This window comes from Ambystoma mexicanum, chromosome 14, assembly GCF_040938575.1.
Source record: "Ambystoma mexicanum isolate Mex_15411 chromosome 14, UKY_AmexF1_1, whole genome shotgun sequence".
Lineage (NCBI taxonomy): Eukaryota > Metazoa > Chordata > Amphibia > Caudata > Ambystomatidae > Ambystoma > Ambystoma mexicanum.
In genome coordinates, this window is record NC_090940.1 from 657,130,604 (window position 1) to 657,151,486 (window position 20,883).

Consider the following 20,883-nt stretch of genomic DNA (forward strand, 5'->3'; position numbering starts at 1 on the left):
CCACTCCAACGGAATCGCCGCCACAGCCTCCATGCGGTCATGCATTAATACTACAGGCTTCATACCTTCCTGGATGCTATTGATAAAAAGTCTCCCGTATCTATACTAGAACAGAAGTAACCTCTTCATAGACTGCTAATGTTGGCCTTCAAATGATTAGAGCAAGAATTCAGAAGGTAAGGGGTCATAAAGAGAGAAAACATGCTTATTTGAAATGCTGCGAGGCAGCATATCAACCTATGTGTTGTGATCAGGACGCGGGGAGGGGCTGTGCGACCAGATATTCTTGATCACTTGATTCCTTTGGGTTGGTGGAGGGGGCCCAAAAGATGTCCGTGCCCAGGGCCCCAAAATTGCTTAAGATGGCCCTGATGAGCTCCTCCAGACCCGGTGACAAATGCGTCCTTTCAAATTTCACTTTCCCACATCTATTACCACTGCCCATAATGGCCCCACCCACCACCTTCAACGGGGCAAACATTTGTATTGGAACCGGACCACCTGATGGCCCAGCTGCCTCTTGGGAGACGCCCAGGCCATTCCACAGCAGGAGCATCCGCTCCTAACTCCCTCGGCCGGGAACTGGGAGCAGAAGAGAGGCACCTTCGCAGAGGTCGGAGAGGCAAAGAGATCCAGCACACGGAGCCCGAACCACACAGATCCCAGCAAATACCCCGTCAGACAGAACCAGTACCACAGAGGAGGGGAACGGCGGATGAATAGATGAATAGATCCGCCCAAATATTATCCACCCCCCCAGACATTAGTGGCCACCCGGGACAACAGAAGCGACTCCCCCCAGGAACCTATCTGAGCTGCCAGAGCATGCAAGGAGCAGCCAGACCCCCCCTATGGCGGCTGACACTACCCGGCCTTCCAGAAAACAGCCTGAAGTACGACAGGCACTGCAGAGTGACACACAAATCTCTCCAAGTGGACGAACGACAGCCCTCCTCCGGCCCACAACACCTGGGCCGAGAGGACACCCAACGTGGCCCCCCAGCCCTTGGCCGCCGCGGCTCATCTCATCCCCTTAGGGGCACAGCACCCTTTCCTGCGGCAGGGTGCCGGCATGCTTTGCCCCCAGCCGCACGAGCGCCCTCTTCAGAGGGCCGCGGCTAAGGCGGAGACATGCCGAGCGCATCCCCTCCCTGCGGCGATGGCCTGCCGCTACTCCTCCTTGCGGCTGCAGCCACGTTGACCTTCTCTCTGGTGTCGGGAGATGCTGCATCCGAGAGGGGTTGGGCGGGGAGGGCTGCGAGTGAGACAAAATACCCCGGCCGCACGAGCACCCTCCTCAGAGGGCCGCAGCCGGGAAGCCAACTGGCATTATTCCTGCATTGGGTTCTCGTTGCGTGGCGATGTATGCCACATGCTGCTGCTTTGATGCGGCTCCTGCTCCCTCGTGTGCGGCGATGGATGCCGCACGCCGCCTTCCTCGTCTCTTTGCGGCGGAACGCCACCAGGTGTGTACCCCACCGCTTACACTTGTGTTACTGATCTGCTCCAGGGTGGGGCACACCAGCACTCACCACTGGATAGCCCAGTCTTGCGGGGCCAGCGCTGTTCTCCTCATTGCAGGAATTTTTTTTTTTTTTTTTGTCGCAGCAGGCCCGGACTCTTGATGGGCTGCCGCTGGCAAAAGATCCCTTTTTTTTGCAATTTTTTTTTTTTTAACAAAAATCGCCACCCCTCCCCCTCCGCGGTGGATGTCGCTTCACGTCTTCTTCGCAGGGGGGGGGCGCACCTCAATTCCCATTGCGGGCTCCGACACCCGTTCTTCTTGTTGTGGTTTGTTGCGCGGTCGATGCCGCTTTTCCATTTTTTAAAAAAAAAATGTTTCTGCGGCCGAGGCCGCTTCCAAGTTTCCACTGCGGCTGGTGCTGCGTGCACCGAGCCGCCCCACGTTGTGCAGCCTCTGGGTGGGGAGGGGCTGCTCACCCTCCTCCCCACGCGGCGGATGCCGCCCTCAACGGGGGGGCGGCCCGCTCACCTCCCTCCGATGGGAGGGGAGCACCAGCTCCTCGATGTGGCGGCCGACGCCGCGGGGCCATCCCGCTCCACACGGGGTGGGGGCGCAGATCCACACACCCCTCCATACAGCTGAAACCGCTCACCGCCTCGCCCAGGCGAGCGGGGGAGGGACAGCTCCTCACCACGCTACGGGCACGCAGGGCCCTTACATCCTCGTCACCATTGTTGGGGGCCGCCTGCCATGGCCATCCGGCAGGCGCCCCTGGGTGCTGTTTCCTCGCAGCACCACCCAGGCCCAGTGCCTTTGGGAGTTTGGGGCCTGCCATGGACATCGGGCAGGCCCCTTGGCACTATGGGACACCAGCGCCATCGGGGTGGGGGCACAGCCTGCCAGGCTCCTGACCATGCGGACCTCTGCCACCGTCCTGGCACGAGGGTCCCATGGCAACAGGGCCTGCAGGCCTGTGCCACCCCGTGTAGGCCTCCGGCCTACATCAGTAAATGAGACACGGACTCAGACCAACCTCTTATGGAGTATGCAGCCGTTCTGTCTCACGTGCCTGCAGGAGCTCCTTTTATTCACAAGGGCCATGACACAGTCATGGCCCATCTTAAAGGGGCAATAAACGCGGGAGGGACACATCCCCTTAAAGGGGCAATGCACGTAGGAGGGTCACCCACAACAAGGGGCACCCCAGCCCAGAGATTCGGAACCTGCAACCACCACAGTAAGGTGGCCCACAGAGCCTGAGGCACCGGGATCAAGGCTGCGGAAGCCTGGAAGCCGGGAGCCAGTGAGAGAGTAAGTAAGACACCAGAGGACACAGATGAAGATGAGCCCAATGAACCAGAAAGACGCAAGATGCCATGTGCCTCAGAAGCATGAGCAACAGGCGAGCCGTGACACACTGCCTCCTGAGAACCCCGCACAGCACAGACAGCAGGCGCTGGACCCTCTACTGGGACATAAACACCCACCCCACCGTGGTGCGAAACCAGATCCTGGGAGGGCTCCATATGAGACTTCTGCCAGTTTCCCAGAAACCCCCAGTCCTGCAATTCCTGGCAACCAGCTGGAGACTAATCTGGACCGTCTGCCGGAGGGCCGCCTCAACCAACCAGTGGTCCATGTAGGGAAAAATCTGAAGGCCCTTCAGGTGAAGATTCGCCACCGGGGGAGCCACCAGCTTGGTGAACACTCTGGGGGCAGAGCACAACCCAAAGGGGAGCACTCAGAACTGAACGCCGAGATCCCACTGTAAAGCGGAAGAACTACATCTGGCAGGGGTGGAGAGACACATGGTAATATGCAACCCGGAGATCCAGGGACTCCATCCAGACCCCCTTGCACAACATTGGGAGAATGTCCTGCAAAGTTCCCATCTTGAAGCGTTCCTTCTGGACTAAGCAGTACAGAGCCTCGAGGGCCAAGTTGATGCGATACTTCCCTGAAGGTTTGGGGACCAGAATCACCCACGGCTGGAACACCGCTCCTGACTGTTCCCGCTCACTTCGACCACTGCACCCCCCTTTCCTTTCAATGCCTTCCTGGACAAGGAACATTTTGCCGACATTTTCTTCCGCCTCTTGCGAAGCTCAGGAGAGGAGGAAGATGATTAAGAGGAAAAGGGCAAGGAGCCTGAGCTGAGCAGTGCGCTTTTTCATGGCGTAAGCAGCACAAGCAGAGCAAAAAAAAGGGACGCCAGAAACACATGTACGCCAATCAAACTCCAGGACCGGGAGAAAAAAAACCCGATGAGGGATAACAATCACCCAATTCCCCGGCAACGGGCCGTCAATGCTGTGATTCAACTCCAGGCCCACCGGAGAAAAACAACAAATCCCAACCCTCGCAGAGGGGGGGCCAACCCACCCTCGGAAGGCACAAAAACCACCCGTTGTCCACCGGGTCTTGCATCGTTCTGGAGACAACAGCACGTCCCGAGGAACAGACAGCCCGGGGCAAACACAGGGCCCCGAACCCACAGCAGCGCCTTACCTTAGCCCGGGTTTCACACGCCGGCTATGTTGCCCGGCAAAAACCAGGAGAGGCTCCATCCAAGCACACCAGAGCCCAATCCCAGCAGGGGCACCCTGCACCTGAAGGAAGGCGAGGCCCTGCCACACAGCCCCACCAGGGGGCCAGCAATCATCGCTCACCTGTAACGGGAACAGTAAAATTAAACTCATGAGGTAAGTACTGTGACGAGGAAGAGTGGACATGGAGGTAATGCTTGGCATCTGCCCGCACCCTCTGCAGGGTTTGGGAAGTGCATGGAACAATGGTAAATCGTGAAAAATCCCACAATAGATCAAAAGCAGGCTGGGGTGTGGCTTGTTAAGCAGAGGTTTCAGACTACAACTCCCATCAGCCCTACGCCACAGTATCAATAGTGGGGGATTATAGGGGTCGTAGTCCAAAACATATACAGTGCTGTGGGATGCCCCTACCATTAGCTCCTGTCCTATATGAGTTCATGGCCGGTTCCTGTGGGAGGGGTTGTGCAGAAAAGCAGACTCAGGAGAGTGGGTCATTTAGCGACCCTAGAAGGGCATTTACATTGGAAAAAATAAGACGAACAGAAAAAGAAATGAGCTGGTATTAACTGGGATATTAATAAGTCCCATCATTAGCAAAGATCAGAAATAAACACCACCACCTTATGACCGAATTTACAACCTTTACTGAAATACCTTTCTTTGGAATTAATAAAAAAAAGGAAAGGGAAGGAAAGTGCCGACCTGGCAGGAGAATGAAGCAGAATTAATAAGGGGAGCTTAAAGGTACATCTGAGCGAGTTGCCACATGCAAGACAGGAAGAAACACAGCACAAAAGCTCCATTATAAGGTCTTAAAAGCTGCGCGCTTCCCCAGGGCTGCTTCAGGTGCATCAGAGAAGCCCGGGTCCCAGGGCGGACGCCATGGTCCTGCCTGATGGCCAGCAAAGCACAAAGAGGCTCTGATGCCCCCAGCAAATGCAACACAGCACTGGGTCTCAGGGCGGACGCCATGGCCCGGCCTGATGGCCAGCAAAACACAAAGAGGCTCTGATGCCCCCAGCAAACGCAACACAACAGCACTGGAGCACAGGGCCGACGCCCTGGCTCAGCCCGATGGCCAGCAAAACACAAAGAGGCTTTGAGGCCCCCAGCAAATGCAACACAACAGCACTGGCTCCCATGGCTGACGCCATGGCCCTGCCTGATGCCCAGCAAAACACAAAGACGCTTTGATGCCCCCAGCAAATGCAACACAACAGCACTGGGTCCCAGGGCGGATGCCATGGCCCTGCCTGATGGCCAACAAAACACAAAGAGGCTCTGATGCCCCCAGCAAATGCAATGCAGCAGCACTGGGGCACAGAGAGGGCGCCCCGGCCCTGCCGGATGGCCAGCAAAACACAAAGAGGCTTTGATGCCTCCAGCAAACGCAACACAACAGCACTGGTCCCCAGGGCTGGCACCATAGCCCTGCCTGATGGCCAGTAAAACACAAAGAGGCTTTGATGCCTCCAGCAAACGCAACACAACAGCAGTGGGGCATATTTTGTGGAATTTGGCGGATAACCATGCACATTATTGGTGCTTACATGAATGGTGGGGCATTATTTAAATTGTATATTGATAGAAAGGTACTAGCCAGCATGAGCTGGCCCTGAGGAAGGACACTAACCCGAAATGCATAGGCCAATGATTGCGGATCTGGTGCACCTCCCCAACAGTGACGTTAAATTGTGGAACTCTCATGTGAAAATAATAAGCATATTTTGAAAAACAACCCCCAGAAATGGAGACCATTTTTCGAAAAAGCCAATTGAAAGACCATATAAAAAGTATCATGCCACATCATTGGCAGCACCCCGTTCTTGAATTTGGCCAGACAGTCAGAGATGAGAGAAGGAGAAGAGGTGGCAGAGGGGAGCCTGAAAGAGAGCTGGGTGTTATTCGCATAACACTGAAAGTTATAGCAGAAGGTAGAGATGCGGTGGGCAAGACGTGCCAGATAGTGGTTGAAAAGCCAGGTAGAGAGGTTAGACCCCTGGGGAACACCACAAGTAGAAAGAGAGATAGAAGAGAGGAAAGACCCCAGTTGGACCTGGGAGGGTCAGTCGGTGAGAAAGGATGTAAACCAGGACAGGACCTGACCAGAGATACCCAGGTTGTCACGGAAGCGATTGAGCAGGATGTTTGACTGTGTCAAAAGCAGAGGATAGATCGAGGAGAATGAGAAGAGAAGGAAGATTAGAGTCAAGATTAGAGAGAAAGTGTTCACGGGTGTTCATGAGTGGAGTTTCCATGCTTCTGCCAGCTCTGAAGCTAGACTGATGATCATGGAGACAACCAACAGATTCAGTGTGAAGGCTAAGCTGAGAGATGGCCAGCTTTTCCAGGAGTTTGCCCAGGAAAGGAGTGATGGAGATCGGGCAATAGTTAGCTGGAGAGGAAGGATCGGCAGAGGGCTACTTAAGAAGGGGGTGCACAAGGGACTGCTTAAGGGGGAGTGGAAGGTTCCAGTGATTGCAGAAATCGGCCAAGACTGGAGCAAGGCTGTCAATATGGTTCTTGATGGTTCTGGATGAGCATGGGAGAACCTGCTTTGACAAGACTTTCATAGATCGGACTTGTCTAGAAACATCATATGGGGTGAACACGGGAAAGGAGGGGAAAGGAGGAGGAGGAGAGACGGCCTCAGACGGGCTGGGAGTGGTAGAGGAGGAGGAAGAAGAGGTAGAGGAAGAGAGTGGACAGGATGTCCTGAGTTTTAGTGGTGAAATGAGAAGCCAGGAACTTGCAAAGGGCCTGGGAGTGAACAGGGGAGGTAGAGACTGCAGCAGGATTGGCCAGGACTCTGCAAGTGTAAAAAAGCACGCTCATATCAATTGTGCTCACACGTGTCCATTCTGGGGCACCTATATATGCCACGATTCCCCCACATAGCAAAACACTCACATTTGCTTTGCCCATAATGCCAGTAAGGATAGTATAACAGCATGTTTATGCCGCTCTGCCAATGCATGCCAGTAGCCCCATGGAAGAACATACTCCTGTGGGCTTTGCCCATAATGCCAGTCAGGATACTATAACAAAGCATGTTCATGCTGCTCTGCCAATGCATGCCAGTAGCCCATGTAAGAGCATACTCCTGTGGGCCCCATGTAAGAGCATACTCCTGTGGGCTTTGCCCATAATGCCAGTCAGGATACTATAACACAGCATGTTTATGCTGCTCTGCCAATGCATGCCAGTAGCCCCATGTAAGAACATACTCCTGTGGGCTTTGCCCATAATGCCAGTCAGGATACTATAACACAGCATGTTTATGCTGCTCTGCCAATGCATGCCAGTAGCCCCATGTAAGAACATACTCCTGTGGGCTTTGCCCATAATGCCAGTCAGGATACTATAACAAAGCATGTTTATGCTGCTCTGCCAATGCATGCCAGTAGCCCCATGTAAGAACATACTCCTGTGGGCTTTGCCCATAATGCCAGTCAGGATAGTATAACACAGCATGTTTGTGCTGCTCTGCCAATGCATGCCAGTAGCCCCATGTAAGAACATACTCCTGTGGGCTTTGCCCATAATGCCAGTCAGGATAGTATAACACAGCATGTTTGTGCTGCTCTGCCAATGCATGCCAGTAGCCCCATGTAAGAACATACTCCTGTGGGCTTTGCCCATAATGCCAGTCAGGATACTATAACAAAGCATGTTTATGCTGCTCTGCCAATGCATGCCAGTAGCCCCATGTAAGAACATACTCCTGTGGGCTTTGCCCACAATGCCAGTCAGGATAGTATAACACAGCATGTTTATGCTGCTCTGCCAATGCATGCCAGTAGCCCCATGTAAGAACATACTCCTGTGGGCTTTGCCTAAATGCCACTGAAAAAAAGCCACGCCACAGGAAGAAAAGATATCCTTGCTGGCTACACAAATCCCCCGCTCCCCATATAAGAACTCTCATCAGGTTGTATTTTCTCCCTAACGACAGTAAAAAATGTCACGCCACAGTAAAAAAAACATTGCCCTGCAGGCTGCACGAAAGCCCCCACCCCAATGTAAGAATACTTATGTTGCCTTTGGCCTTAACACGAGAGATAAACTGCAATGCCACAGAAAGAAAACAGGCTCTTGCTGGCTAGCCGGTAAGATAGCTGAGCGGGCTGAGCGCATGCTGTTGTAATCAGAGTGTGATTTGCAGGTTCAAATCCTGGCAAGGCCAACTCAGCCTTTCATACTTCAAAGTGACCTCCCTGATCTCTACCCTCCTCTACGGACCTTGTACTATTGTGTTGCTTTTGCACCTTGTTACCTCTCTCTTACTCTGTACTGTACTGTACTGTGTTTTCCCTGTTCTCCAAGTTGTACCAGCGCCGCGATACTTACGGGTTTGGGCGCTGTCAATACATGTAATAAATAAATAAATAAGGCTCAGTATATCGGTGCAACCTTCGGTTGGGTGATAGATTTTATGTAAATATATTCTCTGTACAGCGCTTTGGCGAAAGCGTTATATAAATAACACATTATCATTGAACAAATCCCCCCATTTAAGAACACTTAGGTTGCACTCATCATGTTATATTCCCCCCCATGTAAGAATATTTATGTTGCCTTTGACCTTAACACCAGTTAAATAAAAAGCCAAGTCAAAATAAGGAAACATGCCCTCCCCATGTAAGAACACTCATGCTGGCTTTGCCCTTAATGCGAGTACAACATTCCATGCCACAGTAATACCCAGCCAGGCCAGCCCCACTGTAGTATCCCCCACCGCATCCAAACCCACCAGGCGAGCCCCACTGTAGTATCCCCACCTCCCCATCCAACCCCACCAGGCCAGCCCCACTGTAGTATCCCCACCTCCCCATCCAACCCCACCAGGCCAGCCCCACTGTAGTATCCCCCCCTCCCCATCCAACCCCACCAGGCCAGCCCCACTGTAGTATCCCCCCACCCCATCCAACCCCACCAGGCCAGCCCCACTGTAGTATCCCCCCACCCCATCCAACCCCACCAGGCCAGCCCCACTGTAGTATCCCCCCCTTCCCATCCAACCCCACCAGGCCAGCCCCACTGTAGTATCCCCCCCACCACATCCAACCCCACCAGGCGAGCCCCACTGTAGTATCCCCCCCTTCCCATCCAACCCCACCAGGCCAGCCCCACTGTAGTATCCCCCCCACCCCATCCAACCCCACCAGGCGAGCCCCACTGTAGTATCCCCCCCTTCCCACCCAATCCCACCAGGCCAGCCCCACTGTAGTATCCCCCCCACCCCATCCAACCCCACCAGGCCAGCCCCACTGTAGTATCCCCCCTCCCCATCCAACCCCACCAGGCCAGCCCCACTGTAGTATCCCCCCCTCCCCATCCAACCCCACCAGGCCAGCCCCACTGTAGTATCCCCCCCACCCCATCCAACCCCACCAGGCCAGCCCCACTGTAGTATCCCCCCCTCCCCATCCAACCCCACCAGGCGAGCCCCACTGTAGTATCCCCCCACCCCATCCAACCCCACCAGGCGAGCCCCACTGTAGTATCTCCCCCACCCCATCCAACCCCACCAGGCCAGCCCCACTGTAGTATCCCCCCACCCCATCCAACCCCACCAGGCGAGCCCCACTGTAGTATCTCCCCCACCCCATCCAACCCCACCAGGCCAGCCCCACTGTAGTATCTCCCCCACCCCATCCAACCCCACCAGGCCAGCCCCACTGTAGTATCCCCCCACCCCATCCAACCCCACCAGGCCAGCCCCACTGTAGTATCCCCCCCTTCCCATCCAACCCCACCAGGCGAGCCCCACTGTAGTATCCCCCCCACCCCATCCAACCCCACCAGGCGAGCCCCACTGTAGTATCCCCCCCTCCCCATCCAATCCCACCAGGCGAGCCCCACTGTAGTATCCCCCCTCCCCATCCAACCCCACCAGGCGAGCCCCACTGTAGTATCCCCCCTCCCCATCCAACCCCACCAGGCCAGCCCCACTGTAGTATCCCCCCCTCCCCATCCAACCCCACCAGGCCAGCCCCACTGTAGTATCCCCCCCTCCCCAACCAATCCCACCAGGCCAGCCCCACTGTAGTATCCCCCCACCCCATCCAACCCCACCAGGCGAGCCCCACTGTAGTATTCCCCCCCACCCCATCCAACCCCACCAGGCGAGCCCCACTGTAGTATCTCCCCACCCCATCCAACCCCACCAGGCCAGCCCAACTGTAGTATCCCCCCCACCCCATCCAACCCCACCAGGCGAGCCCCACTGTAGTATCCCCCCACCCCATCCAACCCCACTAGGTCAGCCCCACTGTAGTATCCCCCCTCCCCATCCAACCCCACCAGGCCAGCCCCACTGTAGTATCCCCCCCTCCCCATCCAATCCCACCAGGCCAGCCCCACTGTAGTATCCCCCCTCCCCATCCAACCCCACCAGGCCAGCCCCACTGTAGTATCCCCCCACCCCATCCAACCCCACCAGGCCAGCCCCACTGTAGTATCCCCCCTCCCCATCCAACCCCACCAGGCGAGCCCCACTGTAGTATCCCCCCCTCCCCATCCAATCCCACCAGGCCAGCCCCACTGTAGTATCCCCCCTCCCCATCCAACCCCACCAGGCCAGCCCCACTGTAGTATCCCCCGACCCCATCCAACCCCACCAGGCCAGCCCCACTGTAGTATCCCCCCCTCCCCATCCAACCCCACCAGGCCAGCCCCACTGTAGTATCCCCCCTCACCATCCAATCCCACCAGGCCAGCCCCACTGTAGTATCCCCCCTCCCCATCCAACCCCACCAGGCCAGCCCCACTGTAGTATCCCCCCCCACCCCATCCAACCCCACCAGGCCAGCCCCACTGTAGTATCCCCCCCTTCCCATCCAACCCCACCAGGCCAGCCCCACTGTAGTATCCCCCCCTCCCCATCCAACCCCACCAGGCCAGCCCCACTGTAGTATCCCCCTCACCCCATCCAACCCCACCAGGCGAGCCCCACTGTAGTATCCCCCTCTCCCCATCCAATCCCACCAGGCGAGCCCCACTGTAGTATCCCCCCCACCCCATCCAACCCCACCAGGCGAGCCCCACTGTAGTATCCCCCCACCCCATCCAACCCCACCAGGCGAGCCCCACTGTAGTATCCCCCCTCCCCATCCAACCCCACCAGGCGAGCCCCACTGTAGTATCCCCCCACCCCATCCAACCCCACCAGGCCAGCCCCACTGTAGTATCCCCCCTCCCCATCCAACCCCACCAGGCGAGCCCCACTGTAGTATCCCCCACCGCATCCAACCCCACCAGGCCAGCCCCACTGTAGTATCCCCCCCACCCCATCCAACCGCACCAGGCCAGCCCCACTGTAGTATCCCCCCCTCCCCATCCAACCCCACCAGGCCAGCCCCACTGTAGTATCCCCCCCACCCCATCCAACCCCACCAGGCGAGCCCCACTGTAGTATCCCCCCCTCCCCATCCAACCCCACCAGGCGAGCCCCACTGTAGTATCCCCCCCACCCCATCCAACCCCACCAGGCCAGCCCCACTGTAGTATCCCCCCCACCCCATCCAACCCCACCAGGCCAGCCCCACTGTAGTATCCCCCCACCCCATCCAACCCCACCAGGCGAGCCCCACTGTAGTATCCCCCCCTCCCCATCCAACCCCACCAGGCCAGCCCCACTGTAGTATCCCCCCTCCCCATCCAACCCCACCAGGCGAGCCCCACTGTAGTATCCCCCCCTCCCCATCCAACCCCACCAGGCCAGCCCCACTGTAGTATCCCCCCCTCCCCATCCAATCCCACCAGGCCAGCCCCACTGTAGTATCCCCCCCACCCCATCCAACCCCACCAGGCGAGCCCCACTGTAGCATGACCCCCACCCCATCCAACCCCACCATCACATAAAAACACTCCTCAAGTTGCCGTATCTGTGCCCAAAAATGCCGTAACACATGTCATGCTTCTGTCAACAAAATGCTCGTGCTCCAATGCCCCTCCCCAGGCCCCACATGCATACACACGCATACACACACAGATATGGACCCATTCAGACACACGCACCCACACAGCTGATCTGCCATTCACACGAGCACCCGGAACATTTAGGCTGTGCGCTCATTAACACGCGCGCAGTCACATCCATGCACACCGGTCACACTGCATGCATTCATAGGTGTGCGCTCGCAGACACCTCCTAGCATACAAACATACATCCACATGCCACCATACATGCATGCATACAATCCCTGCATGCACACAAATATACTTTTATTTAGTTAATGGCAATTGTTGAAAGCATGGGCCATGTGAAAGCTGAGCCAGCAGTTAAGACTTTAGCTGCAACATAGGGGAACGGGCGGTAGGGGGGAGGGGGGGCAGTGGTTTCCCCTGGGCAGGCTTTCATCCTCTGCCTCTCTCTGTTCACTTCAATGCCTGTTTTCTCACCTCGCAGAGCGATGCATTTGCTTAAGTAAATACACCGCTCTCCGAGCTGAGAAATGTGAGCCAGGCTGTTGTGTTTTGCAGGAGAAGACTGTGAAAGGCCCCGAGAGAGAGATTCCGAAACCAGGGACTGGGGGCATTGGAATCTCTGAATCCCCGAGAGATCCACCGCTGGGTCACCACAGGGCGACTGGGTGGAGAGCCTGAGAGCCCCAAGCACGAAGGTGCTGAAGGACAACAGCAGGCCATGGGGATCAAGAGGCCAGATGTGACCACGTGTTCCCAACATCCTGATGGAAATCAAGCATTTAAATTAAAGCTTTCGATTTACTTTTTTTAAAAAACGTACCTGGTCTCTGCAGCTTGTTCTTGGTCCTGATCACCAAGCTGTGTTATTTATCTCCATCGAGGCAGAACGTTTCCTTGTTACTCGTGGTCCAGGTGTATATGTTTTAACATTTTTTACAGAATATTAATGTTTTTTGCAGCTTTCTAAGTCTTCGTCCATAAGACGCGTTGTCAATGTTGTGCATGCTACTGGTACATATGCAGTCGACTTGCTTCTGTAGAGCGCTCAGAAGCTGCTTTGTCATGTATCTGAGTGGGGGCCTGGCCCAGCCCTGCCAGGTACAGACAGTGCCTGGGGAACAGGCCTCGCTCTCCTCCTGACATCTCAAGCTCCTGTACGCCTTCTGGAACTGCGCTACTCTTGCTACCTGCGGACTTGCTGGTACTCTCCTGATACCTCAGAGGGCCACCTCAGAGATCCTTAGGCCCAGAGGTCGAAGTGAGTGGGAACGGTCGGGAACGGCGTTCCACTACTTTTCTTGTTTAATGTTAATAGGTCCACTACCTTTTGCAACCATTTTGAACTGTTCTTTGGGATGTTAGATCACACGTCTCCACTTTACCACCGGATATCCGGACATCAGTTACAGCTAAAATGAAATCTGTTTCAATTCCCTGTTGCCCACTTTGCAGAGTCCACGGCATCGGCAGTCGCCTCTCTGGCACACAAGCCATGGCTCTTTGTGTTCCCTTGCCCGGTGACGGGGATTAGGTTGGGGTGATCAGAGCATCCTGTCCAGAGCTCCTCAGTCCATCATCCAATAGTTTAGGGAGCCCCCGCCCCGTCTCCCTTGGTCACCCCATTAGGGATCCCCAGAGGAAGGCAGCAGACTGTCGCAGGATCCGACAGAAACATTAAAAAAAGGAAGCAACGTGACCAATTATTAAAATATGCAGTCATTAGATGGCAACTCCTACATTCTGAAGCATTTGAGATTAAGCAGAGGGGCTGTTTGAGGCGTGTACTAATTGGCCTCAACTTTACAACTACTGACTAAAAACGACGGGAGCTGCTTATGTCGTAAACTGACCATTATGCTATGTTATTTGGTATGTGTATAGCGCCTGCTGCCATGTGTTATGGCTTCGAAGCGCTGTAGGCTCAATGGCCCTTAGGTAGAACGTGGTCAAGGACTAAGGATTTGGAAGTATCGTAAAGGGCTTTTAACAATGTCAAATGCATTATTTAAAAATGCCAAATAGTTTAATGCAAGCGATCAGTCATTGCTTTCTTATTGCTGCTCGTCTGGGGGTTATTGCGCATACTTTGCACATTTATAGGGGACTAAATAGAGTGGCGCTACACTGCTCGCGCAGAGTGGCTACGCTTCCGTTTAATCGTCTAGCCCACTTGCACGTGCGCAGTGGCTACGCTTCCGTTTAATCGTCTAGCCCACTTACACGCGCAGAGTAGCTACGCTTCCGTTTAATCGTCTAGCCCACGTGCATTCGCGCAGTTGCTAGGCTTCCGTTTTATCGTCTGTCCCACTTGCACGTGTGCAGAGGCTACGCTTCCATTTAATCGTCAGGCCCACTTGCACGCGCGCAGTGGCTACGCTTCAGTTTAATCGGCTGGCCCACTTGCACGCGCGCAGTGGCTACGCTTCAGTTTCATCGTCTGGCCCACTTGCACGCGCGCAGCAGCTACGCTTCAGTTTCATCGTCTGGCCCACTTGCACGTGCGCAGAGGCTACGCTTCCATTTAATCGTCTGGCCCACTTGCACGCACGCAGTGGCTATGCTTCCGTTTAATCGTCTGGCCCACTTGCACGCGCACAGTGGCTATGCTTCCGTTTAATCGTCTGGCCCACTTGCACGCGCGCAGCGGCTACGCTTCCATTAATCGTCTGGCCCACTTGCACGCGCACAGTGGCTATGCTTCCGTTTAATCGTCTGGCCCACTTGCACGCGCGCAGCGGCTACGCTTCCATTAATTGTCTGGCCCACTTGCACGCGCGCAGTGGCTACGCTTCTGTTTAATCGTCTGGCCCACTTGCACGCGCACAGTGGCTATGCTTCCGTTTAATCGTCTGGCCCACTTGCACGCGCGCAGCGGCTACGCTTCCATTAATCGTCTGGCCCACTTGCACGCGCACAGTGGCTATGCTTCCGTTTAATCGTCTGGCCCACTTGCACGCACGCAGCGGCTACGCTTCCATTAATTGTCTGGCCCACTTGCACGCGCACAGTGGCTATGCTTCCGTTTAATCGTCTGGCCCACTTGCACGCGCGCAGCGGCTACGCTTCCATTAATTGTCTGGCCCACTTGCACGCGCGCAGTGGCTACGCTTCTGTTTAATCGTCTGGCCCACTTGCACGCGCGCAGTGGCTACGCTTCTGTTTAATCGTCTGGCCCACTTGCACGCGCGCAGTGGCTACGCTTCCGTTTAATCGTCTGGCCCACTTGCACGCGCGCAGCGGCTACGCTTCCATTAATTGTCTGGCCCACTTGCACGCGCGCAGCGGCTACGCTTCCGTTTAATCGTCTGGCCCACTTGCACGCGCGCAGCGGCTACGCTTCCGTTTAATCGTCTGGCCCACTTGCACACGCGCAGCGGCTATGCTTCCGTTTAATCGTCTGGCCCACTTGCACGCATGCAGCGGCTACGCTTCCGTTTAATCGTCTGGCCCACTTGCACGCGCGCAGTGGCTACGCTTCCGTTTAATCGTCTGGTCCACTTGCACGCGCGCAGCGGCTACGCTTCCGTTTAATCGTCTGGCCCACTTGCACGCGCGCAGCGGCTACGCTTCCGTTTAATCGTCTGGCCCACTTGCACGCGCGCAGCGCCTATGCTTCCGTTTAATCGTCTGGCCCACTTGCACGCGCGCAGCGCCTATGCTTCCGTTTAATCGTCTGGCCCACTTGCACGCGCGCAGCGGCTACGCTTCCATTTAATCATCTGGCTCACTTTCGACGAATGCATTTTCGACCGATGTTTTTGTGCACTTTTTTCCAGCGGCAAAATGCTGATTTTAAGTAAGTGGGGTGAGGGTGCATAGGTATCTGTGCGGTTGGGGTTGGGGTAAGTAATGAAGGCGCGGGGTCTAGTCCAATATGCAGCAAAACAAAAGCTGCATTTACTGAAAAAAATGCGGCAAAGCTCGCTAGAAGTGGTTCTGTTCCACCCTCTGGCCTGCCATTACGAAGCCTAGCGAGGGCCCGGTGCCCTCAATGCACACCTTTCTAGGCCCCTTGGCAAGGGACTTGGCAGAGATTGTGGAGTGCTGTGCGTACTTACATGATCTCTCCGTAAGGCGAGCCCATGCCAAAAAGCACGTGCCCCGGAGGAAGGCGGTTACACAAATTCCACCCAGACTTAATTTATGAATAGTCGAGGTATGGGTGTGTCAATGTACACACGCCTCTGATTTATGTAGGGGGGAAATGAGACATTCCCACGTGACTTCTCGCCTGCCTTCATCGTGGAATGCTGTGTTTACGCGCGGGGGCACTGCGTGCTCTGTGTCGCTCATTTCACACCATGCATTGTGGCACTGCACACATGCTCCAGGTTAAAGCTACAATACAATTACCAACACACAAAGTTTGCAAGCGTGCTGCCCAATTTGAACAAAGTTGCTATGAGGAGTTTCCTCATAAGACTTTGGGGTTTTTTTGGCAATCAAGCCCAATGTCCATGTCCAGACATTTGATATCCACAGCACCAGTGCTCGGCACGGTGCCCTCGCTTTCCTGGAGCAACTCCTTCCGTACAAACTAGTGGGCCCCCCACGGTGGAGGAACCCAGGACTAGCATGCCTTCACTGTCCCTCTTGAAGGCCTTGGGCACAGACTGTGGCAGCAGCAGGAATGTGGGCAGAGGGATGTGGTGCTGTATGGTCTCATGTGATACCCACAGAGGCTGGCTGCCCCACAGCTGGGAATGGAACCGTCCCTGCCAGGGCTTTAAGCAGGCCTGAGGTGGGGCCATCCTGGGGCTCACTAATCTCCCCTGGCAGCACCAGCCACTACAGCACAAGGCATTTTTAATTGTAAAGCCTCAAGCTCTCACTCATGTGTCAACTCTTGTTGAGTACATGGGAGAGAGAGCATGAGAAACACCGATCACGCTACACGGTGAACCTGCCTTGTGGACACCAAATAGTGGTTCTCTGGGTACTGTGAGTGGGAGGCATTGTTCGCTGAAGGGGGGGGAGAAGTAGAGCATTCCGCAAGCCGGCCTTGCAGTCTAGAGGTGATGGACTGAACTATGAAGGCACTATGCACAGTCTCATATGGTATCATAGTAAGATGGCCGCCAGGTAATTCATCCAGTCTGTCAGCTCAGATAACCCCAGACGTCCAGCATGCCAACAATGTCATAGTAGGACGACGATTGTGAGTGACGAAAGTAGACATTGTTGGCTTCCTGGACGTCTGGGGTTATCTGAGCTGACAGACTGGAGGATTTACCTGGCGGCCATCTTGCATTGGTCACTCAGTGAACCCAAGAGCTCCTCATTACACATGGTGCAGTAGGAGATGCAGACTCGTCCAACAAAGAAGAGCTTCCAGGAAGAGAGACAACTCCATAAATGTCCGTCACGAACATCTGATCCAACAGGCTGGGGAAAAGCAATTAATAGACATCGCTGGAAAAGTGACCAACAAGGAGAGCAACCACTGCTTTGGAAAGACCAGAGGAGTTTAAGAAATGCAAGATGGCGGCCATATTGAGGGTGTACGTTTCAGTGGAGGGAAACTCACCTTCAAGAAGCGGGAGCCGATCTGTTTCCACAGAGTAACTATAAGTAGAGGTAGAAGGGACGTTGGCCAAGCTTTTTGCACAGCACGGGTCACTTAGAAGGCAATGGTTCAACGACTGTTGAAGGGGCTGAAGAGGGGGCAGAGGAGGTACAGTCAAGGTGCTAAAGCTGACCACAGAACTAAAGGCCGTAAAGAAAAGTGGGGATCTTCCCCGTCTTGAGTCTAGAGAGGAGGTGGCATGATATGGAGGTAACACAAAGCTAATCAAGAGATGTATACATTGCTAGCATTAATCTGTGGAATGTGCAAGATTTAGAACTAAGTACCTGTTAGGGTCCAAGGACTAAATCCAGTAGTGGTGGCTTGACACGTCGTGATGCAACTGAGTCTTTCTGACAATATACCCCTCAAGAGTACAAAAGGACAGATTGAGGTGAGTATTGCCCGAAAATATTGGTACACCCTGGTACTCAGAGAGCTGGCTGCAAGAAAAATTAACCAAGTATTAACATTGGGCTTAAGGCAATGTAATCTCAAAACAAGGTGAAGAATTGATACTCACAAGCAAGAAAATCAGAATGGGACTGAATAGTTCCAAGCTAGATTGGTGAGTATCCTGAAACAAGAAAGGCAACTGTTACCAGGACAAAAGAAGAGTGAGAAAAAGGAAGAACCAAACTGTATGTGCTTACCAAGTGAGTGTTCTGAGTAGAAACAGCAGATGTAGTTTTGGGAAGGAAGTGGTAGTCCTGGAAACACAATGTCCTGTTTCCTATTCCCGCTGCCACGAGGATGCCTAAGGAGCCTATTGATCCTTGCGCCGTTGCGCTAATGTCCTTTGATCCTTGAGCCGTTGCGCTAATGTCCTTTGATCCTTGCGCCGATGCGCAAAAGTCCTTTCTGTTTCTTAAAGTCTTTGGGCGGTAAGAGAATGAAGACGTAGCACTGAATGTAGTTGGAGCAATCAAAGAGACTTGGGTCTTGGCAACAGGTAAGATGTGAGGAATGAGACAAGGCAGTCCGTGGACGTTCCGAGGTAGGCAATAATCAGGTAAGACGTGAGGAATGAAGCAAATGCAGTCCAACGCCGTTCCGGGTCTAGCAATGACAGGGTAAGACTTGGGGGATTAGGCAAGTGCAGTCTGTGGCCGTTCCGGTTCTAGCAATGAGCAGGTAAGACTTGAGGGATGAGGCGAATGCAGTCCGTGCCTGTTCCGGGTCTGGCAAGGAGCGGGTAAGACTTGAGGGATGAGGCAAATGCAGTCCGTGGCCCTTTCGGGTCTGGCAATGAGCAGGTAAGACGAAGGCAATGACAAGAACAAGGCCGGAAAGTCACAAAGAAAACCAGGGATTCAAGGAGCCAGAAGACAACAAGATGCGTAGCTTAGGAAATGTACTAATTCAAACTACTGCCGTGCGTGGGGCTTAAATACCGGTCAGCTGACCGCACGCATAACACGGCATCGTAGGCCTGAACACCTACGTGAATGCAAAGGGTGCCAGTGTCTCCAAGGCAACCCATAGCGTTTCCTGAAAGGGAGTGGGGAAAGAGACGAACCATGATTCTGAGGAGTTAAAGAGAGTCCCGCTTTAGACTGGTCGCTCTACTGTGGATTCTGGAATGTTTAATCTTATGCGGGACCGATCTATGATCAGATGAAGAGACATATAAGTAAACCCTGACAGTACCTGAGCAGAGTTGTAGAAAATAAGTAACATTGAATTTCAGATGAATTCTGGCTGCGATATCAGCCTGGGGAGGAACCCAACTCAAACACATTGTGAGGATTTGAATGGCAGGGTGTGGTGACGTCCTGGTGTGGTGCTAGAGCTCTTTCTTGCATTGTGCAAGTGTAGCAATGTTCTGGTGTGTGTTGATGGAGAGACTTGCGTCATGGCGAGAATGTGGCAATGGCTTGGTGATGTGGTGGAGCTCCTTCCTGCATGCTTTTAGTCTGGAAATATCTTGCTGTGGTGTGGGGCTCCTTTATGCATGCTTTGCGTGTGGCAATGCCTTGGTGATGTGGTGGAGCTCCTTTTTGCATGCTTTGGGTGTGGCAATGTCTTGGTGTGGTGATAACGCTCCTTCCTGCATAGTTTGAATGTGGCAATGCCTTGCAGAGGTGGAGCTCCATCCTGCATGGTGTAAGTGTAGAAATGCCTTGTTGTGGCGATGGAGCTCCTTCCTGCGTGGTTTCAGTGTGGCAATACATTGGTGTGGTGGTGGGGCTCCTTCCTGCATGGTTTCAGTCTGGCAATGTCTTGGTGTGGTGGTGAAGCTCCTTCCTGCATTGTATAAGTGTAGAAATGCCTTGTTGGGGTGGTGGAGCTCCTTCCTGCATGGTTTCACTGTGGCAATACATTGGTGTGGTGGTGGGGCTCATTCCTGCATGGTTTCAGTCTGGCAATGTCTTGGTGTGGTGGTGAAGCTGCTTCCTGCATGGTGTAAGTGTGAAAATCCCTTGTTGTGTTGGTGGGGCTCCTTCTTGCATGGGTTCAGTGTGGCAATACATTGGTGTGGTGGTGGGGCTCCTTCCTGCATGGTTTCAGTGTGGCAATACATTGGTGTGGTGGTGAAACTCATTCCTTCATGGTTTCAGTCTGGCAATGTCTTGGTGTGGTGGTGAAGCTGCTTCCTGCATGGTGTAATTGTGAAAATCCCTTGTTGTGGTGGTGGGGCTCCTTCTTGCATAGTTTCAGTGTGGCAATACATTGGTGTGGTGGTGGGGCTCCTTCCCGCATGGTTTCAGTTTGGCAATACATTGGTGCGGTGGTGAAGCTCCTTCCTTCATGATTTAAGTCTGGCAATGTCTTGGTGTGGTGGTGAAGCTCCTTCCTGCATGGTGTAAGTGTGGAAATGCCTTGTTGTGGTGGTGGAGCTTCTTCCTGCATGTTTTCAGTGTGGCAATACATTGGTGTGGTGGTGGGGCTCCTTCCTGTATGGTTTCAGTCTGGCAATGTCTTGGTGTGGTGATGAAGCTGCTTCCTGCATGGTGTAAGTGTGGAAATGCCTTGCTGTGGTGATGGAGCTCTTTCCTGCATGGTTTCATTGTGGCAATACAATGGTGTGGTGGTGGGGCTCCTTCCTGTATGGATTCAGTCTGGCAATGTCTCGGTGTGGAGTTGAAGCTGCTTCATGCATGGTGTAAGTGTGAAAATGTCTTGTTGTGGTGGTGGAGCTTATTCCTGCATGGTTGCAGTGTGGCAATACATTGGTGTGGTGGTGAAGCTCCTTCCTTCATGATTTCAGTCTGGCAACGTCTTGGTGTGGTGGTGAAGCTCCTTCCAGCATGGTGCAAGTGTGTTAATGCCTTGGTGTGGTGGTGAAGCTCCTTGCTGCATGGTTTATGTGTGGAAATCCATTGGTGTGCTAGTGGGGTGCCTACCTGCATGGTTTAAGTGGGGCAATG